The 27,632-nt window shown below is 43.1% G+C and overlaps 1 protein-coding gene across 1 annotated transcript in view; it reads left to right on the plus strand.

The window, feature by feature from the left end:
* Creb5 (cAMP responsive element binding protein 5) overlaps positions 1-27,632 on the plus strand; it is a 406,844-nt gene that overhangs the window by 55,363 nt on the left and 323,849 nt on the right. The gene's annotated exons all lie outside the window — the stretch shown is intronic.

Here is a 27,632-nt window from a genome sequence, read left to right on the forward strand (position 1 = left end):
GAAATTTTAGGGGTCAGAGGTAGGCTGTTAGGATATTGTGTGTTTGGATGTCAAGTTTACAAGGGTTGTATCATAATGGTTCATCTTCATTGATACCTTGACTTGATTTAGAATCACCATAGAAATGCACCTCTAGATATGTCTATGAAGATGTTTCCAGAACAATTTACCTGAGGAGGAGAGACTCAACCTGAATGCAGGTGGTAGCATCTCCTGGGATGAGGTCATAGATTGAAAAGGAAAAAGTGGGCTGAGCAGCAGCATTCATCTCTGTATGTTTCCTGACCATGAACATACCGTGACTGTCAACCTCAGGTTGCTATACCTTTGCATCTTGAGAGACTTTATCTCTTCAAACCATGAGCCAAACAAAAACTCAAAACTCAAAATCCTTTCCTTCCTGTACTGGATAGTTTTATGTCAACTTGACACAAACTATAGTCATCTGGAAGGAGAGGGCCTCACTTGAGAAAATGCCTCCTTAGTATATCAGGCCGTAGGCAAGCCTGTAGTGTATTTTCTTAATTAGTGACTGACACAGAAGGGCCTAGCCCATTGATGGGGGACCAACCCTGGGTCAGTGGTCCTGGACTCTATAAGAAAGTAGGTTGAGCAAGCCAGTAAGTGGCATTCCTCCATGGCCTCTGCATCAGCTTCTGTCTCCAGGTTCTGGCCCTGTTTGGATTCTTGTCCTGACATCCTTCTATAGTGAACAGTGATATGGAAGTGTAATCCAAATGAACTGCCTTCTCCCCAACCCTGTGGTCAGAGCATTTCACCATAGCAATAGAAACCTTGACTAAGACATTTTTAAAAATTGCTTTTGTCAGTTTTTGTTACAACAATGAAAAAAAAAGTATAGATTTAGTGTCAGCAGCAGCCACTCTGCATTGTCCGCTCACCCACACCTGCAAAGCATCCTTCTATTTTCTGTCCTTATGCATTTGCCAATTGTGGACATTTCATAATGTCACATATATATGGTCTTTTACACCTTCATCCTGTTACTTAATTTGTTTCCACAACTTCTCTATGTTGTAGCATGGCTCCATAGGCTTGAATATATGAATAAACATCTTGCCTCCACATTCATTAGCTGGTAGACAATTGGATAGTTTAAACCTTTGGTTAGTGTGAACAATGATGCCACGATTTTCCATGTTCAAGTTAATAGTTTCTGGGATATAAACAGGTTTTGATTTCAAATTGGTGTAAGGTTAGAAGCACTATTAAAGAGTGCTTATTATTTGCTGGAAATATATATATATATATATGTATATATATATACATATATATATATATATGTATATATATATACATATATATATATATAATAGATTTTATATAATAGTGTTCTAATACATATATATATATATATATATATATATATATATGCATATGTATTAGATGACATCATTCTGAAAATCGGGTGCTCAGTCACATAGTAACATAGTCATAAGAAGCACCAGACTGTCATCCACAGTCACTGCTCTGTTTTATAATCTCACCAACAGTCTCCCTGAGGTCTTTGATCTCTCTGCATCCTCTCCAACATGGATTATACATCTTGATTTTGACCTATGTAGTGAGTATAATTTCCTTAATGACTTAATGTTGGGCATCGTATCATATCCTTCTTGTCTTCGTAGAAATCTTTATACTAACACTTAGTTTCCCTTTTATATGTGTTACTTGTCTTATGCATTCTGGATACTAGAGCCTTAGCATATATAATATGAATTTTTTTCCTATTTTGTAAGTTGATTTTTACTTTCTTGATGGTATCCTTCAAAGCACAAAAAAGCTTAAAAATGAGTCCAATTTATGCTGTTTTTTAAATATTCATCTTATTTATTCTTTGAAAATGTCATACATGTATACAATTAATTTTGACTTTCAAGCCCCAATTCCCCCCAGATTCACCAACTTCTCTTCCTCCTGACTTCATGTCCTTTTATTACAATCATTACTACTATTATTATTAATAATAGCCCACCACTGAATTCAATTAGGGTTTCCATGTGCAACCTACCAGTGTTTATATCCATAAAGGAAAGTGACTTTTCTCCCTCAGCAGCCATCAACTGCTTATTGCTCCTCTGCTAAGGGTAGGTCTCAGGAGGCCCTCCTCCGTTCATGCTCCAAGTTTGACTGGCTTGAATTTATTTTGATCAGCATCCACAGCCGTGGTGAGAAGATGTGAGCATCAGCTGTGCCCTCCTCAAACAGCATTTCACAGCTTTCCTCCTCATCTTCTGACTTACGTCCTTTCCATCCACTCTTCTGTGATGCTCCCTGAGCTTTGGATAGGGCGATGTTGATGCAGATGACCCATTAACAACACACCTTCACAGTTACTCATTCGCAACACTTGGGCCAGTCACGAGTTTCTGATTTCACCAATACAAAAGCAGCTTCTCTGATCAAGGCTGAAGGTATAAACAAAAACATCAAGACAGCAGTTTGACAATATGTCCATGGATAGAAACACCCCCAGTAGGCTCCTTACTTGGCCCCATCATCTCCCCAGTCATGGGCTATTCATGTTATTTTTGTTGCTGGTACTTTTGGTGTCATAAGAATTTATTACCCAACCCAAGGTCACAGAAATTTATGTTATGATTTCATCTGTGAGTTTTACAGCTTCACTGGTTACATTTAGTTCCATGATTGATTTAAATTAATTTTTTTCCCCTGCGTAAGTGTGAAGCAGAGGTCTAGCTGCATTATTTTACGTGTGGCCATACAATTTTCCAAGTACTCTATATTGAAGATATATTTTTTTCTTCCTTTGAACGATCTTGACACCCTTCCTGAACATCAAATGATGATAAACACAGAGGGTTATTCCTGGACTCCCAACTCACTCCAACAGGTCTGTCGACATTCCTTTGTCTTGATTACTTATTTCTTGTAACACATTTTGAAACAAGAACCTATGAATCCCTCAACTTTGTTCTTTTTAAAGCTTGTTTTGTCTATTCTTGTACTCTTGCTTTGCCATATGAATTTTAGGATTCAGCTTGTCAACTTCAGCAAAAAAAGGCAGCTGGATTTTGGTTGGGATGAATGGGCTCACAGAGCAGCTGGAGGAGGTCCGCTGTCTAGCAATGCCAGCCCTTCAGTCCACAGGTGTTTCTCCACATATTTAGCTGTTCTTTACTTATTTTGATGATGGTTTGTTGTCTTCGGGGTACTGCTTAGGGGTAGGGCACTTGCCTAGGATAAACAGGGTCCTGGGTTCAAATCCAATACAAAAATAGAAAATACACTTTTTTGTTGTTGTTAAATGTATCCCCACGTATTTATGGTTTGATTTGTATTGTGAATTTCATGTCACCGTGTTCATCACTAATACACAGGAACATTACTGAGTTTTCTGTGTTAACTTATGTTTGATGAGGTTGTTGAGTATGTTCTTCCTTCTTAATAATTTTTTTTTTTGTTTCATTTGCTGATTTCTCAGTATTTTCTGTGTTTTGCCATTTGTGACTAGAGATGATTGTACTCACTGTTGTGCTAGGCCCTCTACAGTCTGCCTGGTTTTGCTTTCTCTTCCTTGCCTGGCTGCTCTGGTTAGATCCCTCAGTAAGGGTACTGAGAACTGACACATTTCCGTTGGTTTGTTTTTGACCCCAGGATAAACAGTTTAGTCTTTTACCATTACATGTGTTGTTAGCTGTGAGATTTCGTTTTATTTATTTATTTATTTATTTATTTATTTGTTTGTTTGTTTGTTTATTTATTTATTTATTTAATTTCGGTTTTTTGAGACAAGGTTTCTCTGTGTAGCTTTAGAGCCCAACCTGGAACTCACTCTGAAGACCAGGCTGGCCTTGAACTCACAGAGATCCACCTGCCTCTGCCTCCTGAGTGCGGGAATTAAAAGCGTGAGCCACCGCCGCCTGACTATCTTTTTTGTTTCAGGTAGCTTTTGACATGAAAATTTCTTTAATTTCCTGGATTTTTAAAATACCTTATTATGAAAAGCTGTCACAATTTGTCAATGATTTCTATGTGTCTGTGGAGAGTATGATGTGGTTTTTGTGATTTCATATTAATTCACACTCTTTCATTAATTGCTTTTTAAATTGTTTGATCAACCTTGTATTCTTGAGATAAAGCCCACTTAGTCATAGAATATTCCTTTTTATATGTGGTTGAATTTGTTTTACCAGTATTTTGTTGTTGGAATTTGTATTTATATTCATAAGAAATATTTATGTGCAGTTTTCTTGGAGTGGCTTTGGTATCAGAGGATAATGGCTTCTAGGAGTAAGTTGAGAAGGTTTTTCCTGGTTGTTTGGAGCGGGGAGACACATAGCAAGAGTTTCTGAATTATTGTGTTAATTATTCTTGAATATTTTTTGGTAGAATTCATTAGTGAAGCCACGTGGGTCTGGCTTTTCTTTGTGAGACGTAGTTTGTGTGTATGAATGTGTATGTGTGTGTGCATATAAGCATATCTCTGTGGGGCACACATGTGTATGCATGAGTGTTGTATATATCTGCATTCCTGTATGTGTGTGAATGTTTTTATGTGTACATGTGACTGTGTGTGTTTCTGTGTACTTGACTATGCATGTATGTGAGTGTGTGCATACATGAGTGCGTGTATGAATATACGTGCATGCACATATGTATGGGGGGTATGTGTGCATGTGAATGTATATACATTTTTATGTGCTTATGAGTGTGTGCATGTGCATATGTGTTATTAATCCAAACTCTACTTGTTATAAGTTATTCAGCTGTCACTTACTCTCATCATTTGGGGACAGTTTATGTATTTCCAGGAGTTCCTCTGTTTCGTGCTCACTGTTTAACCTGTTTGCATGCAGTTGTTCATCCTGTGTGCAGCTTTGTTTCAATTTTTATGAAGAAAAAAAATCGTTGCATGTTTTGAAATACTGTGTGGTTTCTATAAGGCATAGCCCTGCAGTTCTAGTTGAAGCCCATGAAAACAGTAGTAATTCTTCAGTGGAATGCTAGCCATGTGCTGGGAATTTGCAGAGTGTTCGACGTGTATAGTTGTATCAGAGCGTTCTGTTGAGCTAGGTGTCTATGCTGTTTCCGAAACAGGTACCTAGCCATCATATAGTTAGAACGTAGTGGGAGTGGGTATGGCTCCCAGATAGCCTAGGCACTGACTCCATGGGTAGGATGCATTCAGTGCCACCTCCTCTAGGCCTTATCTTGGGAAAGGAAGGAGGAATTTCAAGGCTGCCTCTGCCTTTCCTAAAAGGCTGCTAAGCGAGACATTTCTGAACCTCATAGCATCAGCCCAGCTGGAGTCTCCCACATGTGGACGGTATTTGGGGAGCTTAAATAAGAGCCACATGCCAAACATCTTACTGCTTGAGCTGTGCAGGAAGTGATATCCAGGAGTCTGCTGCAATTTCTCTAGCTTCCAAGGTGAGAGAACAGTCTACATCCATCTTTGAAAACATTCTGGAGGACCAGAGCCTTCTAAGACAACATTTTTGTACTGAATACTCAAAATACTTAGGTTAATTCTCCCAAGTCTAGAAACACCCCAATCGGTTGAAAAGGCTCGCATTGCTGGGTTGAGAGGATCCAAGTGGCTAGGAGCAGAGGGCCTGAATTCAAGTCATAGCTCTGCCTTTTACGGGTAGTGTGACTTCAACCATATGACTCTCCCTCTCTGAATGTCAGCCCTGTCATCTGCAAAATAAGAAGAAAAATACAAGCATCCCATAAATCATTCTAAGACCAAATTAAATTAATGTATGGAAAATGGCCTTGTAAACTGTTAAGCTCTGCAGAGGTTCACTAATGGCTGTTTCTTTCCCATATGGAAAAGCCACAGGATGAATAATCCTTCTTGTGAGTGTCCATTTATGTCAGCCTGCTGAGGTCATACCGTGTGGCTTTGAAGTACAGAGGTGTGACTGTCAGGCTTTCAAAAGGAAGCAGAGGGACCGACTTTCTCTGGCCTTGGCAGTGGAGCAAGTGCAGGTGCAAGGTGGTGACTTCACAGGACCTGTGGCCCCTTGCTGGGACAGAAACAGCCCAAGAAGGACAGCCAAGAAGCCAACCCCAGGCACGCTGTAGAAATGAACAAAAACATACCTAAAAGGGCAAAATAGCACCTTCTCAGGGAAAAAAAGGTGTCATTAACGTAAGTAAGATCTTATGTTTCATTTGTGGTCTTTCTAGTAAATTCCATCTAATTGTCACTCTAGTCTTGCACACGTGAAGGTATGTATAGTAGGTCTTAAGTTTGATAGTGCCAGTGTAGCCCAAGAGCATGATTGCTGTTACAAAGGAATTGCCCCTGATTAGTCTGTGAGTGGAGAATTTCAGAAAGAATGGATAGAAAAACGTTCCGGGTGAGGAAGAGCCCGAGGCCTCCAGAGGTGGTAGATGTACATTTGCTTCCTGTTTCTCTTTTTCAAACTGGGTCCTCGGGGAACTTGTTCCCCTCATATTTTTCCCTCTGTATACTGCAGACACTAAAACACCCTTCAAGGCGTTGTGGTAATGGCTAAGTAACCAGTAGTAAATCTTAGATGCCTCCCCTCTTGGATTTTAGCTTTAGCTTTTTACGCTGCAGGCCAGCTTTGCCACACAGAGTATTTCCCAGCATGCCCTCTTCCCACATGCAAATGTGCCTGCCTGGCCTGGCTCTTCTCTGTCTGGGAGTACTGAGATGAGAGAGCCACTTTAATGGTGGTCAAAGCACATCTACGCAGCCTTTCAGTTCCTCCGTGGGACTCTGGATACCCCACAGCTTCCAGGACTAGGCTGTGAAAATCTAGACCTCTGTCTGGAAGGTTTAGTGCCACAATGTTTCCAAGCATAAGAATATGGTGAATATTTCTGAAATACAGACCACTGTATTTGTCAGTCAGTCTCTTCACCTTGGAAAGGATCATGAGAGGAAAATGTCCTGAATGAACTTGGTCCAGAGTTGTGTCGAGACAGAACAAGGCTAGCCCCTGGTAGAAAGAGTCATTCCAACTCCAGGGGGAGGGGGCTATGGGAAGACTCCACCAGGGGAGGAAGCAGTTGTGGGAAAGGAGCTATTTGCTATGTGTGGAGACATAGCCACTGTTACCCAAGCCCCAATCGGCTGTATGGAGTCTTCAGTCCTCCAGGGAAAGAAGTATAGGGATGGCGTTGGATAGAGAATGAACTTCAAGGAGAAGAGCAGAGAACAGATTTGGAATGGTCTGTGATTGTCCAGAAGAGCTATGCTCTGGGTGGGCTGCCCTTGGGCTCAGCTATGGCATTATGCATACCTCCCTCAGCCGTTGGGGCTGCGGAGTGAGCAGCATCAGCACCGGTCACACAGACACAGCCCTTTCCTCCAGCCTTTTGTTTTCTTCCCCCAAATCCCTTTGAACAGCTACAGGGAGAAGATGCAATCACATACAGTTCACAGACCCTGTTGAGGACTTAAGAAAATGAGCCACCTCCCTGATAGTGTTTGCAAGTCTTAATTCTGCCGGAGGCAGAAGGAGAAGGCTCTTGCAGGATGTGTGTGGGGGCGGGGAGGGTGGGTCACATCTGCCTACTCCATTTGTGTGAATCTCCCATGTGGCTTACTTCTTGGGGCTATATGTAAATATTCCCTGAGACCAAACTCTCAGAAAAGCCGTCATCATCCTAACGTTCTTATTGATCAGGGTAGCTTTGGGAAAGGCTGAGTTCACGATAGACTATCCTAAGGGAAGTGCCAGAAGGAACCTGAAGATGTTGGGCGTTGGGGGCTGCCTGCAGCATCTGATCTCTGCCACATTGAAGGCTGTGTTTCTTGAAGAAGACCCCAGGGCAGGAATAGCCCAGTGACTGAAAATCTGAGGGAGGTGAGTGTGAGTCTCTGTGTACCTAAAGAAAGAAACTGTGAAGGACAAATGTGCCGGTACATTCCTGTAATCTCAGGTGTGGAGATGTGGAGGTAGGAGGATTCTGGATTCGGGTCATCTTGAGTATAATGGTTAGTCCTTATTGTCAGAGCTTTGAATCCATGAAATATCATGTCTCTGGCTGTGTCTTTGAGGATGTGCCCAGAGAGGTTTACCTGAAGAGGAAAGACCCAGCCTGGGTGTGGACTCGGATCAGGGACCGACAGAGAAAAAGAAGACAGTAAGCTGAGCACCAGTGTTTGTCCCTATATGCTCTCACACTGTGGCCATTGGGACCACCCACCCCCACATACCTGTTCCTCTACCATTTTTACCAAGACAGACTGTGTCCTCCAACTAGGCACCAGAATACACCCAGCCTGCCTTATGTTGCTTTCATTGACTATTTTATGTAGGAAATTAGCTAATACACTGGGCTGAAGAACAAAACTCTCTCTCAAAAATCCAACCCAAACCAAACTAAAACTGTGAGAGTAGGTGATGCCTGGCAAGTGGTCTTAGAAGGAGCCTAATGCAAGGATGCTGGGGAGTGTGGGTAGAGTCACACAGCAGCGCCTCCTCTCTAGGAATGGCAGAGTTCGCCACCAGAGCAAAGGTGACATCCAAGAGCCACTGCAGACAAGCAATGAGCACAAGTGCCGGGCTCTTAGGTGGGAGGGATGCCTATGTTATCTTCTACCTATTTCAGGATGCCTCCAGAGGTTCAGCAAGGTCTGGCTGCCAGTGCTGCTGAGCAAGCCAAAGACCCTTTTGTGGGCAAGCTCCTCTTCACTGCAGGTCTCTTGGCTACACCCCGAGTGGAAGTGTTTGGGAAGTTGTTGAGTAAACTTGAGCATTAGCTGTGTGGTTCAGCAAGATAACCTTGGACTTCTCATTTAATAAAGACGACAGTGAGCTTTGATTGGGACTGGGACTTGGGCCCCAAAGCACAGGAGTTTGCACACCTGAGGTAGGGCAGATCTACCAGAACAAGGATGCCGGCCAGTGGGCGGGGCAGACACCAGAAAAGAGCAGAAGGTACTAGCTCATTCTGCTCTCTGAAGGCCTGAGCACTCTTTCCTTTGTGTTCCCATAGTCTCTTAAAAACGTAACCTCATTTTTCACATAGACTGTAGCTACCAGTTCATACCTGCCCCCCTTTATACCCACAGAGCAATGCTGGCGTTTATTGAGTCAACTACTTGACAATTAAGTTCTCACTCAGTGCTCACAGGAACTCTATGCAGGAATTGTTATCTTCTTGTTCATAATGCAGACTAGAGAACTGAACTCCAGAGAACTTGGGTAGTGAGACTTTCATGTCTCAACATCAGGGAGCAGAGAGCTGGGGTGGAGGTCAGTTCTGAGTCCTTGGCTGTCACTCACTTCTTGAAAATGACGTCCTTTGTTCCAGGAGATATGGTAGGTACTGGACCAGTACCTACCAGAAAGATAGAAGTTAACAAATTGTATTTTATAAACAAATAGAGCACCCTGGCCCGTGTGTGTGCCTGTTGTGGGGTGTGATTGCACAAGCTCACCGATACTCACAATCACAGAATCCTTCCCAGCATTGGAGGCAAATGGTGGCAAAGAAAATGCGCATTGAAGAAATTAGCCCAGGCAATAGAGAGTTTGCCACCATAGTCTTGAAATTACAGCTTGTGTTGAACTCTATGCAAACAAATACAAAAATTAGAGCCTTCATGTTTTTTTGTCCACAGAAACACAACAAGTTCATACATGAATAAAAGTTAGTGTCTGTCAGTGAATGACACTAGCGTGCTGTGTTATTCCTGCTGGTTATTTTTGTCACCAGAAAATAAACCACATTTCCGTGATTATGGAGCCATATGCTCTTCAGAAGTTTTAGATTCCAATTTCATAACAGCAATCAGAACTGGCAGTTACACGACGCTTACCACGTGTCAGACACTGTTTGAAATTGTTTACAGATGTGAAGTTCTTTAATCTCCGCATTCTAATAATCCTCAGGAGGTAGGTCCTATTCTTATAGGACGTAAGGAAATAGGCACAGAGAGGTTAGAGGAGTTCCCCAAAGTCACACAGCTGGCTATTGAGAGACTCGAGATCTGTGCACTCGAACACCGTAGAGAACGGCTGGCTGTAGTTTACTGAAGACTGGTGGTGGTCCGTTTCCTTCCATCTTCCCCACAACCTGTGGGGACAAGAGTAGTCTGGTGCATTTCACAGATGTGAAAACTAGAAATGAAAGGTTTGTTAAGACGTTTGTTCAGTAACTTGCTGCAAAGGGCAGAACTGGCCCTCTGGCAGAACAGGTCCCTCACCATCAGTGCACAGAGAAGTGGGGTATCTCCCCCAATTATTGGGCCGGCCATGCTTCAGAATGACAGTGGGATCCAATGCTGCATCTACAGTGGGGGCTAGAAGGATCTGCCTCCGTGGCATCCAGAAACCCTGGAATACTAGCCTGTTGGTTCCTTTCTCTCTATCCCTCACCCCAGGTCAGCATCCTTACCTTTCAGAAAGTCTGGGTAAGTTGTTTGCCTTGTTTGTGAAAAGGGTAAGAGGCTGTTTTCATCGTATGGTCCCCTTCCTGCCCAGAGTCTCCAGGCCTCCTTCTCAGAATCAGGCCTTCTCCTGAAGACCAGAGGAGAAGGACTTGCCTTGATGCCCGGATAAAGAGACCTGACTGAAGCAAACGGGACAGATTTGCTCTGGCAACCCGTTTTGGGAGCCTTCGGTTAGTGTGGCAGGGCATACAATGGTACAGCGCTATTGTCCCTGGATGGGAAGGTGAGGTGGTGACTGTTCCCATAGCAATGGACTAGGAAGCCGGGAATGGGCTGGAACCAGGGGCTGACTTATGACCTTAAGAGGTTCCCCTCTAGAGAGACCTCCCTCCTAAAGATTCCATGCTTCTCAAAATAGCTCCACCAGGAAGACAGAAGTGCTCAGAACATGAGTCCATGGGGGAAATATCACCTTTCTTCCTACCCCACAATCCATGAATCCCTCTCCTGGCTTTTTTCACAAGCCCTGTGGATGTTTTTCTGTGTGATTTCTCTGATTGAGGGGGGAGGATTTTGTTTTTGCAAATGTTTGTGTGCTATTTTCTTTCCCATGAGTCTTGTCAGAGCAGAGACATCCCTCCCTGCTTTTCTTGGTCTAACACATGCTGGCCCTCAAAGGGCCTCAGGAGATTTTTGCTGTAAGACTGCCGCAGCCCCTGGAGGAGGAGAGGAAAGATGAGGGGAGACAGTTGCTCTCCCAGCACCCTTTAAAATAAATCCCTGGGCTTTGGGACTTAATTCTGTGGTAGAGAGAGAGCTTGCCTCGTAAGTGTAGTGTCCTGGTTTTGGTCCTTGCCTCTGAAAAACATAAATAAAAATGAAACAAAGCCCTGTACCATGCTTTGGAGAGCAAGATTGACAATCTGACGGCATCACCAAGCAGCTGGGGTGCAGGGGAGGCTGCTGTCTGAAGTCTGGAAAGGGTGGGCACCCATCTTATTTGGCCAGATGTTCCTGGGAATAGCTCATTATCATTTTGGGGGCTGTGGTCCTGGCTTTTGGTTGGGGAGCCTCCTCTGTCTTTTGATGGTTTCTCAAAAGTACTTTGGTTGTGTTTGTAAGTGGCTCTTGTGGACTTTGGCTCCTGCTGGTCACCATTTCAAGGGACTATCAGAATCCCGATTGCCAGGTTTGGTTTGCTTCCTCTACTCTGCCTTAGCCACATGGCTCACCAGCTTCAGAGAACAGACACACACCAAGACTGAGCAGAACCTCTTATTCAGGGCAGCTGGCCAGGTGTCGCGTGGCCTGGGGACCAGGCTCAGTGGGGAGTGGATGCTCTCTGACTCTCCTCTCTCTAGAGCCTTCTTTGGATGCTCTCAGTATGAAGGGGCTTGCAGGAAAAGCTCGTTTGTGTGGGAATGTGGGCAAGCAAGCCCACTTGGACTTTGGACGCATGCTTGTGGACCTGGCCTCAGTTTCCTTGGGCGGTGTCTGGTAACTATTGGTTTCAGATGAGACACAGGAGTCTTAATCGTACCATGTGTGGGATGTGCCCCATGGGGCTGTGTTTTGTAGGCAGTGAAGTTAAGGCTTGCCCAGAAAAATAACATGTTTTCTTTGCCTGGTTCTTGAGCTGTTTGCCTGGTGACTGACTGATTGGTGGTTTGGGAAGAATGGAGACATTGGTTAACTTGGGTGTCCAGAGAATTTTTTTTTTTTTTTTTTAGTGTGTTTGTGTGAGAGCTTGTTTCTGTTTCTCTGGAAACAGTAGAGGGCAGAGGAGGAAATGTTGATGATGCTGTTGCTGCAGCTTGTGTACACGGTCCTTGAAGCATCTCATTAACGTGAACTAGAAACATCGCTTAAATCACGCTGAAATACTCTAGTGCCTTGAGAGTACCAGAAAGCCTCAACATCTTCATTGCAAAGGTAAAAAGGATGGCAGAGGGCTTTGGAAAGGGTAGGCAATATTCCCCTTAACCCCTACTGGAACCGTGTTCCTCTGCTGCATTCCTCTGTATTTAGTAGGAGAGATAAATCAAAGTGGACGCAGTCCAAGACTTTCTTTACTCCTTTATGGGAAATGATTTCCTAAGATTAGAAATAACTGACACATAGGATGTGGTGGCACAAGAGAGACATGTTTTCACTAAATAAAATCAGACTGAGCATATAGCATTGGTAGGCTTTCCTCACAGGGATTGTCTGCATTAAGAGGTGACCCGTCCTGTAGCTGGAGACTTTCTCTCCAGCCCCCGCCAAGCCCTGTTGGTCCAACAGCCCACTTATAAAATAAACACACAGACAGACGCTTATATTATTTAAATGGTTTGGCCATTAGCTCAGGCCTACCATTGTCTAGCTCTTACTCTTATATTCAGCTCATTTCTATTAATCTATACTTTGCCACATGGTTTGTGGCTTACTGGTACCTTACATCTTCCTTGTCCTGGCAGCTGCTCACAGTGTCCCCTCCTGCTTCCCTCTTCTCCCAATTCTCCTCTCTCTTAGTCCCGCCTATACTTCCTGCCTAGCTACTGACCAATCAGTGTTTTATTTACCAATGAATCATCCACAGCACTTCCCCTTTTTCTTTTTTTTTTTTCAAAAAGGAAGGTTTTAACTTTAACATAGTAAAACTACATATAACAAAACAATTATCAAGCAAGAATTACAGTTACAATATTAGCAAGATAGCCTATCTATCTTATATTTGTGAGTCTAAGGTTTTATATCTAACTTATCTTTTATCATAACTAAGGAAAATTGTAACTATCTAGCTTCAACTACAACAAAGACTTCAGAAGGATATAATATTACCTGAGAACCAGGAGAAGGATGTAAGCAACTTTCGGGAGTCTTGCAGGGTAGACAGAGACAGCTGGCAGCCTGGATAGTCACCTAATGTTCCTTTGTAAAGTTGGGGCATCTGTCTTCAGCCCACAGGGCTAGAGTCTCTTGGTCACTTCTTTTAGTGTCCTGTAGAATGTCTGGTAGTTTCCTCTGCAAAGCAGGAACCTGAAGGACCATTTTGTCAAGCAAAGTTTAGTGGTTACCTTTCTATGGGTCCTGCATGTCTAGTCAATCAAGCAGTCCAGGCAAGAATAGTTTTTTGCCCAAATGGCTATTTTTGTCAAAGTGAAGATAAACTCCATATGAAGTGTCTTCGATGCCTATCCTCCTCTCTGAAGTAAATTGGTGCTGCCAGGAGCAGACATGTCTCACTGTCTAAAAAGTCTAAAATTTAAAAAATATTTTAAATGCCATATTCTGTAGGTCTTTGAAATATTTGAAGATTACCTATCTATCTAAAATATCTCTATGTATACCTAGAAGACTTAACTATCATGGGTATGAGTATGATTATCATAGATGACTAATTATTAATCTATTTTTAATTATCCATTACAATTTTAAATGAACTCTACAGACATAATACCTTAAACAAGAGTAGAAATATACACAGTATAACAAAATTAACTTTAAGTTTGTATCAATAGACTAAAATCTATACCAATGTAAAACATTTTAAACAAGTTGTTGCTCTTTAAAAGTAAGTTCATTAATCTACCCTTTCATCCTATTATATCTGTATCATATCCCCTTTTCTTCTTTAGAAGGAGATCACATTTATAATCAACCTGATTTAAATAAAAATATTGTTTTTTCTCTGTCCCACACCAGAGAGGCTCTTCTGATTTGGGACACAAGAATCTCTTAACCTATTTTTAAATTATTTTTTATTTTTTATTTTTATCAATATGCCTGGGTTTAGAGAAGGAGTGAGCCAATTCCATCTCCAAAGCCAGCTTGATATATTTGGGAATTTGGGTGTAGTTTCTCTTACTACTTCCTCCTGGAGGGGGATGCTGTATCTTATGGGGACACAAAGAAAATTTTAGGATTATGGAGTAGTCCGTGAGGGTATATCTTTTGAGCCAGTTGCCTTGAAACCATGTTGGATCATCTGGGCCATGGTGTCATTGGAGACCTTTCAGGGAGTCTTGGCTGGTCAAACCTGATGTATCTTAATCTGGAACAAATCCATAGCCTCTTGCTTTCTGTGGAAACAAAAGCAGAGCCTCCTTTCCAAAGCAACATATTCTTAGATCCAAATTTTAAAGTTCAGGTATCTTTAAAATATACATATTGTTTTATAATCAAATATCTCTCTTCAGTTAAAAATCTCAGAGACAACACAATCCAGATTCTCTGTGTAATATCCATCTTTACGTGGCTTATTTTTATACTACCTTTACTGTCTCTTTAAAGACTTTGTTTTTAAAAACTATCTATTTGTTTATATAACTATATTTTTTTTCTCTCTTTCAAGCTTACGTACATTTTTAAACACATTGTAAAGCATTTAAAGTCTAGTTTCATCTGAATCTGTCTTATTGTGAATCTATTGTTTTAAAATGCAGCATTGCTAGGGCTGAAATAGGAGCTTTGGCTGGTGGCTCCGCCCACCTCATCTTCCCAATATGGCAGTGGTATGTTTACTGGCAGCTCTGGGAGCCACCATCAACTCTTAGAAACAGTGGTTCTATGTTTTTATCAAAGCAGCGTGTAGCCCAGAAAACTCTTTTTTCTTTTTGTACTAGCAAAGGCTAAATTCACCACACAGTGTAATGTGCCGCTTGCACGCACAGGCCAGGAACCCGCCAACTTAAGAGAGACAACTAGGAAGCCGTTTTTAGCTCCATTTTTAATTGGTTATTAAATATGCTCAGGTTTAAGGTGGAAACTCGAGCCGTTTTGGCCATTTGTTTATATAACTGTATATATACATATATATATTCTCTCTCTTAGCTCAGTGATTTTTCGTCTTTAGCATCCCAGCACCCTGGGTTAGGCTATCTCGCTGTGGTTGATCCACCTCTCTCCATACTCTCTTAAGAGGCTGAAGTAAACAGCACCTTGGTTAAGTCATGGCTTCTGTTTTACAGTTAACACACTCCTCAGGCATTATTAGGGATGCTTTTGTTTACAGCTATTGCTTGGGATATTTGGAGACTAAAAAGGAGAGAGGAATAAGAATAAGGAGCAGTGAGAATAAGAACCAGGGGTGGTCAAAGATGACGCTGTCTCCTTGAGAAACTGTGATGATGTAACAAAGCCCGGCTTTCTGCCTTGGTAGCCCAGGTGGGTAGATGTGAGAGAAGAGGCTTGGTCTGGATTAGTCCTTTTTCTAGTGCCTGCAGGAAGCCTGAAGCCCCTGGCGACGGCAGGAGTGTGACTCTCAGCTTACCCAGTGTTGGCAGACCCTACTGGTGTCCTTGATGACTGGGTCCAGGACTGCATGGACACAGCTGTCAGGGAGAGATGAGGTGTGGATGGGGTTGATTTCTCTCTCTCTGTGAGGTTGTTGTCTGGTCCAGCCTTGCTCCATACATAAACATATGGCTCCAGCCCCTCAGGCCCCTCTGGATATGCCTCAGATTCATTTGCTTATTCAGCTAGAAAGACCCAAGTTGTATCCTTGGTTCAAGTAGTTTGTTAAACCCACATGCAGGCTGGCAATCATTTCACCTTCATATCAAGAGCAAGTCTTAGAGAAAGACTATGCACAATGCACTAAAAAGAAACAAAGCAAGTATCTAGACAAGCCTAGAGCTTAGCAGTGTGTCTGTCCCACAGTCAGCCTGTGACACAGTGTGTCTGTCAGAGAGAGTCAGCCTGTGACACAGTGTGTCTGTCAGAGAGAGTCAGGCTGTGACACAGTGTGTCTGTCAGAGAGAGTCAGGCTGTGACACAGTGTGTCTATCCCAGAGTCAGGCTGTGACACAGTGTGTCTATCAGAGAGAGTCAGCCTGTGACACAGTGTGTCTGTCAGAGAGAGTCAGGCTGTGACACAGTGTGTCTGTCCCAGAGTCAGGCTGTGACAGTGTGTCTATCAGAGAGAGTCAGGCTGTGACACAGTGTGTCTATCAGAGAGAGTCAGGCTGTGACACAGTGTGTCTGTCCCAGAGTCAGCCTGTGACACAGTGTGTCTGTCAGAGAGAGTCAGCCTGTGACACAGTGTGTCTGTCCCAGAGTCAGCCTGTGACACAGTGTGTCTGTCAGAGAGAGTCAGCCTGTGACACAGTGTGTCTGTCCCAGAGTCAGCCTGTGACACAGAGTGTTTGTCCCAGAGTCAGCCTGTGACCCAGGTCTAACCTTGAAGTATTCCTCAGAGTTATAAAAATTTGGTAATTTTAAAAATTTGGTAATTAGTTTTGATTGTCAGCTTGAAGAGGTTTAGAATCGACATGGAAACATACCTTTGGGTGTATCTATAAGGATTTTTTCAGGAAGATTTAACTGAAGAGGAAAGACACACACCAAGTGTGAGTTGAATCAAGGCGTGGGAGACTGTGAGCTGAATTCCACCCTTTGTCTTTCTGTGCTTCCTGACTGTGGATGTAGTCCCTGGCCCTGCTGTCAGGGCTTTCCTGGCAGGATGAGCTTTATCCCCTTGAACTGTGAGGGAAAACTCTCTCTTCCCTGAGTTGTGTTGTCAGGCATCCATGAGATGCAGACCTCGGTGAAAGCCATAGAAAAGTAATAACCCCAAACACTTGTGCCGACAGTGGAGTTGGTCCCTCAGTAAAGCTGACAATGTCCTCCACTGGCCTTTGGAACTGGTCTATGGGAGAAGTATCGTGGAGTTTGGAGCTGGAGACTAGAGAAGCACTATGCTATAAGCCAAGCTTAACAAGCCACTGTGATGGAAGTTTGGAAAAACAGACTCTCGGGAGAAATGTAGAGAGTTGGGGCTCAGATCCTGAAGTTTCAGAGGGAAACCGTTCAGTCAGGAGCTAGACCAGAGGCCATTTGAGTTACATTCTGGCAAAGAATCTGGCTGAATTCTGCCACTGTCCTGGGAATACGAGCGAGGCAGCGGTCAAGAGTGACATGATAATTTTGTGGTGGAGGTAGCTTCCTGAAAGGACAGCACTAGTGTGAAACTCACAGAGAGCGGTGGTGTGGCCACTGATCACTGTTCTTATCCTGGTCTCACATGAGAGGAGGTAACAGGTGTCACAGAAAAAGATGAGATGTGCAGAAATGAGTGACTTTAAAGTCACAGACAAGGCCAGTGTGAAGGTAGCCACCATAGTCACAGGGAGTGACATTCTGAACAGAAGCCTAGTAAATTAGAAGTATGTAAGTTGTCTTTGCATTAGATAGGGGCTCACAGTTTAGAGCGTGCCTTGAATCTCAGATGAGACTTGGGATGTCTGAATGGCATTAGGATTGTTAAAAGTGTGGGGAATTTCAAAGTTGGAATGAATATACTTTTGTATTAGGAGACAGCCATGACCCTCTGGGAGCCAGGGGCAGAAGGTGGTATAAATATGAAATGCTATACACAGGCTGACGTATTTGTAACACTTGGTCCCGAGCCTGGGGTGGGCCTTGAGGTGGGGCCTGGTTGGAGGAAATGGGTCACTGTGGGAGACCTTGGTATGTCTTAGCCCTGCTCTACTTCCTGCAAGTGGATGAATCTAGCTAACTGTGCCATGCTCCTGCCGCCATGTCATCACCACCACAACTGACTGCATCACCTTGAACCATAAGCCAAAAATAAACCTTTTCTTCCTGAGCTTCTTCTTCTCAGGGGTTTGGTTGTGGCAACAAGAACAGTCATTGATGAAAAAGGCAAATGAAGTAAAACTGATGAGCTTCAAGTAAACGTCTCATAGATAAGGCTTTTTTCCTGAGAATTGCCGAGTTATCAGAAGAACTGAAGCACATCGGGGGTACCCTGCATCCTTTCAGATGTCAGTCTTGCACATACGCTGTCCAATGTAGACCTAGCGCTTCATGTCATCCCCCACCTTGACAACTCCACGTGCACACACACACTGTGTAAGAGTAATTGAATATGATAGCACCGTGTAGTTCATGAAGGGCTTTCCTGTCGTCACTCTCCAGTGTCCCAACACCCCGTCAGACGTCAACATTGTCTATATACAGTCTCTCCCTCTTTGTAAATATTTATTTATTTTTACCTTATGTGTATGCATCTTTTCTTTGCATGTTTGTGAGTGCATTGTGTGCATGGAGAGCCCTTAGAAGCTGGAAGAGGGCACTGGAACTTTAGTTAGGGAGGGCTATGAGCCACCTTTGTGGCTCTTTTTATTGGGTCCTCTTTTTATTGTTTTGATTTTAGTTGTTGTTTCTTGTTTTTGTTGTTGCTGTTGTTTGTTGTTGTTTTTTAATAAGAGAGAGGGAGAACATAAAGTTGGGTGGGTAGGGAGGTTGGAAAGACCTAGAAGAAGTTGGAGGACACGATCAAAATATATCGTGTAGTTTTTTTCAATTAAACAAAGAGCAAGAGGGTAGACAGTGCTCTCAATTGCTGAGCCATCTTTCTAATCCCTAGAGTCTCTTTTTATAGTGAGGAAATATAATGTTCAGATAAGTTAAGTAATTTGCATATGATCACACAGCTATCAGATGAGGGAGCTGGTATTTAATTGTTGATTTTCTAATAAAAAAAATTGACCCCCCCTCCCCCAGCCACAACATTGAGCTACCCACAAATAATGCAGTCTTATTTTATTACTACTAAAATAAAAATCAAGGCTTAGTTTTTGAAACAAAACTAAGAAGTACGCAAACCCTTACTTCTAAAACAATGAAAAGAGCTCACATGTGTGTGCTAGTGTGGGGGTGAAAATGTGTGCGTGCATAGGTTTGTGGGAGTATATGTGTGACTGTGTGTGTCTGTGGGGTGTTGACATCTTATTAGAAGTGTTTGGCTATACAAGGAGACTATATGTCATTTGATGTAGTTAGTGAAGTAGTCTTGTTTTCTCATAACCTACGAACTCTCACACAACTTTGCAAAATCTACATACAGCCTTTAGTAGTCTACCTTCCATCCCAGACACCAGGCATGCCTCCCCTCTGTGCTGGATATCAAGGCTCAGACACAGAGCCCTTTTGACTGATCCTTCATGCTTCCAGCATGAGGTCTTATGCTTGGTAGGTGGCTGTGAGGAAAAAGATGAATGAGATCCATGTCCTGGGTGTCCTATCCTACCCCACGCATAGAGTCACATGTGAACAAGTTCAGTGTGACAGGTGATCAATCACTGTCCACTGGCCATTGTCCCTGAAGGAGCTTGTGAATGACGCCCCAATGAATAGTCTTCCAATCCCTGCAGAGCACAGCTGAGATTTGTCCCTGGGTTTGGAGCTGGCTTGCCTCTTTCTCCTTTTATTTAGCTATTTGGTGGAATGTCTGACTCTATCTCTGGCCCTCCTGCTATACCCAGTCAACAGCTGCAGCATGTTTCCTGTCATAGAAGGGTTCAGGTTCTGGGTGTTTCTGAGAGCCTGATCTTTAACCCTGAGCAAAGAGACCACATTCATCCTTAGTGGGAGTGGGAGTCCCAACATTTTGGAGAACAACACACACACACACACACACACACACACACACACACACACACACACACACACACACACCTCTTTCCTGTCACTGCTCATTAGATTGTGATCTCCAAATGGGTGCTGTTGTTTCTCTGTACTCTAGGTCCTGAAGGATACAGTTCCTTGTTCATGGTCTAGGTCTTTGATAGAGGGGGTCTGATGCACTGTTCACCTCTAGTGGATGCAGGTTCAAAAAAAAAAAGGCCCCTTCTTTCCCCATATTTCCTTCAGGGTGTTTAATGAGTTCCTTGGTTTCTGGGAAGTTGAGGAATCCATGAGCCATGGGAATGATGTAGTGATTTTCAAAAACACACCTGAGGGCCTAGGGAGATGGTTCATTCTGAAAATTAAGACCACATTTTGGTCCCTAGAACTTATGCTTTGTTTGTTGTTGTTTATTTGCTTGTCTTAAAAGCTGAGTATGGTGGTGCACACTTTTAGTTCCAGCACTGGGGGACTAGAGGACAGGCAGATCTCTGGGACCCACTGACCAACCAGCCCAGCCTACTTGGAGAGTTCCAGGCCAATAAGAGACTGTCTAAAAAAGATGGCACACACGAGTAATAACACTTGATGTTGTCCTTTGGCCTCCACTTGTACGTATACAAGTGTACATGTACACATGTACTCACACAACCTGAACACATGCACACACGCATGCGCACACACACTATACACACAGAGAGAGCTTATTCCTGCACTTTTAAAATGTGTGTAACCCCTTTGGGTAGTGGGCTTGGATTTCTTATTCTGTTCCTGTGACTCAATATGCCCCTCAAGTTTCATTAGTCACTGACTTGAGCTCTACGTCCCGAATTAATTTATGGGGAATGAAATGATTTCTCTCGGGGTCTGGAGAGGTGTTCTGCACATCAAATATGTGTGTGCTTTATACTCTGTATATAAAATGAACTTCTCAATAAAGTCAAACAGACCAACAGATGGGTATGTGTCTGTGTGTTTTCTTTTTCTCTTTTGCTTATTAAGGCTTCTCTCTGACAAGTCAGTTTGGAGACACATTCCCCTCTTGGTCTCCTCTGAGCTGATAACTGATGGTGCCAGCAACATACAAGAGAAATCAGAGCTTATTGTGGTTTCTTTTTTCTTTTCTTTTCTTTTCTTTTCTTTTCTTTTCTTTTCTTTTCTTTTCTTTTCTTTTCTTTTTTCTTTCTTTCTCTCTCTCTCTCTTTCTTTCCCTTCCTTCCTTCCTTCCTTTCTTCCTTCTTTCCTTCCTCTCTCTCTCTCTTTCTTTCTTCCTTTTTTCTCTCCCCCCCCCTTTTTTTTGGTTTTTCAAGACAGGGTTTCTCTGTGTAGTTTTGGTGCCTGTCCTGGATCTCACTCTGGAGACCAGGCTGGCTTCGAACTCACAGAGATTCACCTGGCTCTGCCTCCCAAGTGCAGGGATTAAAGGCGTGTGCTACCACAACCAACTGTTGTGGTTTCTTTTAGAGTCAGAAAAAAGGGGGCTGCTATGAGGCTATAGCTCAAAGACACAGCACTTTGCTTAGTATACAAGATCTAGGGCCCTGGGTTCAAGTCTCAGCACCCCAAACCCTCCACAAACAAAATCATGAGAAAAGACATTCTCCGCATGATAAATTATACTCTCTATCTGCCAATTAGTTTGAGTTGAATTGTTACAAACTTGAGTCACTTGGGAAAAGGGAACTTCAACTGAGGAACTACTTCCATTGTGCTGGCCTGTGAGCAGGTCTCTGGGGTATGTTTTTGATTCATGACTGATGTAGGAGGGCCCAGCACACGGTGGGTGGTACCACCCCTGGGCTGTTCTGGGTTGTGTGAGAAAGCAGGCTGAGCAAGCCATGGGGAGGACCCCAGTTAGCAGCTTTTTCCATGATTCCTGCCTCTGCTCCTGCTTCAGTTCCTGCTCTGGCTTCCCTCAATGACTGTTTGTGATCAAGAAATGTAAGTCAAATAAACCCTTCCTTCCTAAGTTGCTTTTGGTGAGTGTTTATAGAGCACCCAGGGATGAGCAGGGGAGGCATGTCTCACCAGTGAGAAGGCATAAAGCAAGCACCACGGTTGCACCATGATTTCACCGAGGCCAAGGTTCTGTTGCAGCCCTGCTGTGCTCACACTGTTCACAGTAGTATGGTAACTTACCTGGACACTGGAGCTACTAGTGATAAGGTAGTTTTAAAAACCTGCTAACTTTTTATTACTGATTCAGCCATTTTTCTCTTCTGTGGGTTGGACATAGAGAGAGGCACAAGCCTATCTTAGCTAAAATGTTGAGCCCAGGTCAGCCCTCTCTCACATTTGACTCTTATTTTTACTTTGCATGGCCTTTAAATGATCTACCAGTATTTTCAAGTGTGTATATGCTTGATATTTGAAACATCGTACATTGGGAATCTGAATCAAGCCTCTGAGTATGTCTTACTTGGTATTTGGCTGATAGTGGGACATGGTAGCCTCTGAACAGAACTTTAGGCTTCTTTAGAATATCTCCCAGGTATGCCTAGGTTCCTGCTGGACCCAAGGGCAAAAAGCATCTATTTTGATAGTCCTCATAGTAAATCATGAATAGTAAGTCAATCTTAAGATAAACTGCCCCTTCTTGGTCTTGCCATAAACAGAGCTGGGCATAACTGCCGTCCTCTTTGATGTATTCTCACATGAAATCGCTCAGGTTCAGGAGATGCTTGGCTATTTTAGCCTGTTCTGCAGTAATCAAATATACATTGTTCCTGGAGATATAACAACTTATTTAGCAAAACTATTTGGCATTTGCATGGGTGTGCAGAAAACCAAGATTAAAATATGGCGATTCTTCAAAATATCTTGAGATGATCACTTTCTTTAAAAATAGCTTTGAGGGACTCGAGAGGTGGCTGAGGGATTAAGAGCACTGGCTGCTCTTGTAGAAGACCCGGGTTCAATTTGCAGCACCCACACGGCAGCTCACAACCATCTATAACTCTGGTTCCAGGGGATCCAGTACCCTCTCCTGCCCCCTGTGGGCACCAGGCATGCACCTAGTGCACAGACATGTGTGTAGACAAAACATTCATGCACAAAAAGAAATAAGTCTTTAAAAACAAAAACAAAAACAAACAAACAAAAAAAACCAACCTTTAAAAATCAACATCTCCCCGAACAGTGACTGTCTGGAGCTAGAGCAGTCCCATCTGAGAATGTACTGCTCTGTAGATATGAAGGAAAAGTGCACAGTAGTGCAGATGAGGAAAAGCGGGGAAAGCTGACTTCACAGCAAGCCACCCTTGACACTGTGGAGAACATACCCAGCTTCGCATTTCATTCCTTTGCTGACAACAGTTTTTCCTTCTGAAGATTCCAAAGGCCAGTTATTTTAAATGGCACCAGTGGACATATTGGAGAAGGGAGGATACCTCCCTAAGCCCTGATCCCCTCGATCCTGGCTGGCTTTCTGATCCAGAGGAGGGAACTTCAAATGAGGAAATGCCTCCTCCTCCATGTGATTGGCTGTAGGCAAGCCCATAGCTTTTCTTAATGATTGGTGGGGGAGGGCCCAGTCCATTGTGGGTACTCCCTCCCTCCCCCATGCTGGTGGTCCTGGGTGCCATAAGAAGGCAGGCTGTGTTTCCTTCGAAGGTTGTATTCACTCCCGTTAGAAAGAAGCCAAGTGATTTAGTTACATTCAACACTTCCTTAAAAAACCAGAGAATCACCACCCTAGTGTTTTGTTAACCACACACATGTCAAACATAGTTTTCTTGGAGATGGGAGATGTTCTGCAAAAATGCACTGTACTGGACAGAAGGAAGAAGTGCAACGTCCCGAGTGGGCACACTCAAGCCGACACATGCTAGGGCTTTTCTGTGTTGCAAAGCTAAGGCCTCACACTTGGGCTCAGTGGGTATGTGCTGAACTGTTGAACCCATAGATAGGAAAGTTAAAAGAAAAAAATTAGGGAGAACAAAACCTCCAATTAGTCCATGAATTAAAAAAAAAATCCTAAAGAAACATATGGAACATTTAAAAAAGAGGGGGTGGGGACTCTAACATATGAAAAACCAACCCCACTGGAATGCTTTCCAATATATGGTTATGAACACCACATACATAAAACCACAAGTCCCTGCAGAAGGCTGAGAGAGGCTGGGGCCCCCAGCACTCACTCCTAAGGCCTCCTTCGGGGAGTGAGATCAGGGTCAGTTTGCAGAGATGAAAGCTGTTTGGAAATCCTTCCTTCTGGGGACAGTGGGCCTCGTGGGAAGGGAACTTTTGACAGCCTCTATAATGATGGAGGATGTGACAGTCCTAGAGAGGTCTCGGGTTCAGCCTGGAGCAGACTGGGCTTTGGAGGATATGAAGGGATGGTGACCATGTCTAAAAGCAGGGAATTTTGTTTGGTTTGAGTGCAATAGTCATTCATGTTCGGCTCTAGGCAACCGTGTTCAACTCTCCGCCTCTGGGAAGGAGTGCCAGCTGGGAACTGTGCAGGGCCACACCCAGTTCACACCCAGTTCACACCACCTTCTGCCACAACTTGCACTGGCGAGGGACAGTCTCCCTCCAGGGCCTAGCCCTTTTTTCTGCTTGGAAAACTTTGCAGCATGCAGGCCTTTCAAGCTGGAGGGCTGAAATGTCACTTTTAAAAGCTGGGTTAAAGAGGTCGCACAGCTGCAAATAATACTAGCCCAATGAAATTCAGATTCTTACTGCAGTGCACTTCAAGAATAACAGAGGGACAGGAAACGAGCTACCTCTCTCCTTCTACCAGCAAAGCCAAGCCAGGAGAGAGGAGAGAGGAGAGAGAGAGAGAGAGAGAGAGAGAGAGAGAGAGAGAGAGAGAGAGAGAGAGAGAGAACAAAGATCCACAGAGAAGTAGACATACAAAGTCAGTTTTACATAAAGAAGACATATTGCGAGATAAGGACAGAGCCACTAGGAGGGATACAAAGACCTATTCATGAAACCAGTGATTTTTCTTGGACTGGAATTCAAGGGCACTTATTTTTTTATATTTGGACTTAAAATGTTTAGGTTTGAAAAATCAAGATAGATTGGAAGTCCCAGAAGTTTAGGCTCTTGGTTTTTTTTTTTTTTTGTTTTTTGTTTTTTGTTGGTTTTTTTTTTTTTTTTTTTTTTTTGGTCAGTCTCTGCCAGTTCTCTTTCCTGACAGTTCCTCTATGAACAGTTCTGGTTTCAAATGGGTTGGCTACTATTATCCCATTTTACAGATAAGGAAAAGAGATGAGTTATGGTGTCATTCTCAAGGAAAGCCTTAGCCACAAACTGAAAATACAATTCCTTCTGACAGCTAGCCTCGTGTGTGGGAGATCCAGTCTGCGTCTTTGCTGTGAGACAGAGTTGGGCATTTTAGAAGTAACTAAATGCAGAATGCTTATGGTGAGTGTGTTGGTTTCTTGTGTACACTTCATGCCTTATCTTTCTGACTAAAAGCAAATTGGCTTTGCCTGTAATAAACTTAGTTACTTGAATAATCTTTGTTCACAGAGAAGACAGTATTGAGTTGGAGCCTCACTCAGTGGGACTTCCTCGAGAACTCACCTTTTGGAGTTTGGAGGGAGAGTTTGCTTCTCTGGATCTCATTCAAAGGTCTAGGAGGATCAACAAGGCAGGGGGTTGTTTCAGATGAACTCTGCCAAGAAGACCCCATCTAGGCTCTTAGTAGGGCAATAGATGCTAGCCAAAGTTTAAAACCTACAATCTATACTGCACCCATAACCAGGTAAATGATACCAGAGATGGAGACATGTCAGTAGATCATGTTCACTCATATTCAGTTTGTGTCTTAGATGTTCTTATCACTTTTGGTGCTAGGCGTTCAGATGCAAATGATGCTTTTAGTATTCTACCTTTTCAAATCTCTTACTGTGTGTCTCTTCTGGGGCAATTCTGTACCATTTCACTAAGATTAGAACTCAGTGTTAACAGAGTTAACAAAGGATTGGCTATGCTGCCTCTGAGCTGGATGGTGAAACATCCCCCTTGGGTTGATCTTTGCAAACCAGAGAGTGCCAGTTTTCCTCACTCTCATTCAGATGTCACCCTTACATTTAAAGTATATATTTAGCATATTTTGTGTAGACTCTCTAAGTTTTTAATAGCGGAAACAGTCATTCCAAGAATATCCTTAATGGCCAGCAAAGCTTTTGAATGGATTGGTGGCCTCAGCCATTATGGGCCAACTTCCCATTTTAGACCAGGAATTTGTGGGGTCAAACCCTGAACAAAGAAAGAGATTCTAGCTCACTTAGCAGCCAGAGGAATGCAGTGGCAGTGAAGGGTTTGAATTGTAAATCAAGCCTGTCATCTCCTTGTCAACTGGGAAAACCTCCGCTCACTTTGTATGCGACTAAACTGTGTTATTAGGATTTTTAATTGTTTTCCAAAAAGTTGAGGAAAATTAAACTCATAAAGCATTCATTTTAGCTGAACAGTGAGTCTGACTTTAGGAAAGCAGCAATTAATAGGGTACTATTTAAAAACTATTAAGTGATATGAACATCTGCCCAAGTGGGACTGCTTCTCACCAGTGCAACCAAAGTCAGTATTTCTCAAAGGGTGTCTGTCGTACGAGGGCCAGTCACAGCCCAGGAGCTCAGGTTTTCTTGGTTGTGATGTCTGAGATTGGTTATGACCAGATAGAAGCTAGCTTCCTCCCATTTTTTTCCACCAAAAAGCAGCTTTGGCTTTTTCCCCATCAAGCCTGGGGAGACTTTTTGAAAGACTATACATAGAGACAAGAGAAATCAGTGGTCCGCACAACCTCTCACCTCTCTGAAAACTTGATACTGGCAAAAAAGTTGCCTCCCCGAGTTGAGAGCAGAAGACTGTTTGGGACAATTTATTGTGATGATTCAAGATTCATTATCCATTCCACAAATATTTATTGAACGCCTACTATGGAAGCTCTAGGCAGTGGAGCCCAGGCTGTGGTGATTGCCAAACCAAACTTGGTTTATTAAAAAAAAAAAAAAAATCCCAGCCAGTAAAAGAACTGAATGGGAAGTGAGAAGCTGAGGCCTTACTTCTGAGGACCACATGTGGAACAACCGGGCTGCAGCCTGTCTGAACCATTTGGCCTACTTTCTGGATGATAAAAGAACCTGTATGGAACTGCAGTAGGGGTCTGAGAGGGTAATTATTACACTATGCACTAGAAAAGAACCATAATAATAGACCGTAAAAATCAACCATGCCTCCTGACTAATACATCAGAGCAGATCATACCAGTTGATAAAAGTAATGAGGCCTACATGGCAGAGTGCTTCCATTTAGAAAATCTACTGCAAGCACCTACATGGGAAGGAATTAGCAAGTGAGTGTTGTTTGCAGAGGCTGTTTGTGGGAACTGTAGACCATCAAAATGAAGCAGTTGAGGTTTATACGGTATACACACACCCACTCATATTAGACCTCACTGATCCCTTAAAACCTACTTTATATTAGCAACGGCTGTGTACCTCAACACTTTTATCCCAATGTTAGGTTGCCAAACAGATTTGCTCCATGCTTATTGCATAGCATGTAATAAATTGCTACAGGTTCATCTGTGTCTGGAAAACAAAGGTAAATAATGACAGTAGTAACTCAGTAGCATGCACTGAGGACTACGTTGTCTGAGAAGAGACTTTGTATTTCTCATATTGTGTATCTTGAAATATAAATTCTTCTACTGACACATGTCAGTATTTATTGAGTTATATTAATCATGTTCCTCTAAACATGACAGCCACACAGTATAGGCTTAATCCCACAGAGTCAGTCTATGGGACTTGGGGCTGTGTTTATGGGGGAAACCAGCATGTTGGTGGGTCAAGGATTGGGATGGAGCTGTGATTATAGTGGAAAGACCATTTCT

The sequence above is a fragment of the Onychomys torridus genome, chromosome 3, assembly GCF_903995425.1.
Source record: "Onychomys torridus chromosome 3, mOncTor1.1, whole genome shotgun sequence".
NCBI classification, from domain to species: domain Eukaryota; kingdom Metazoa; phylum Chordata; class Mammalia; order Rodentia; family Cricetidae; genus Onychomys; species Onychomys torridus.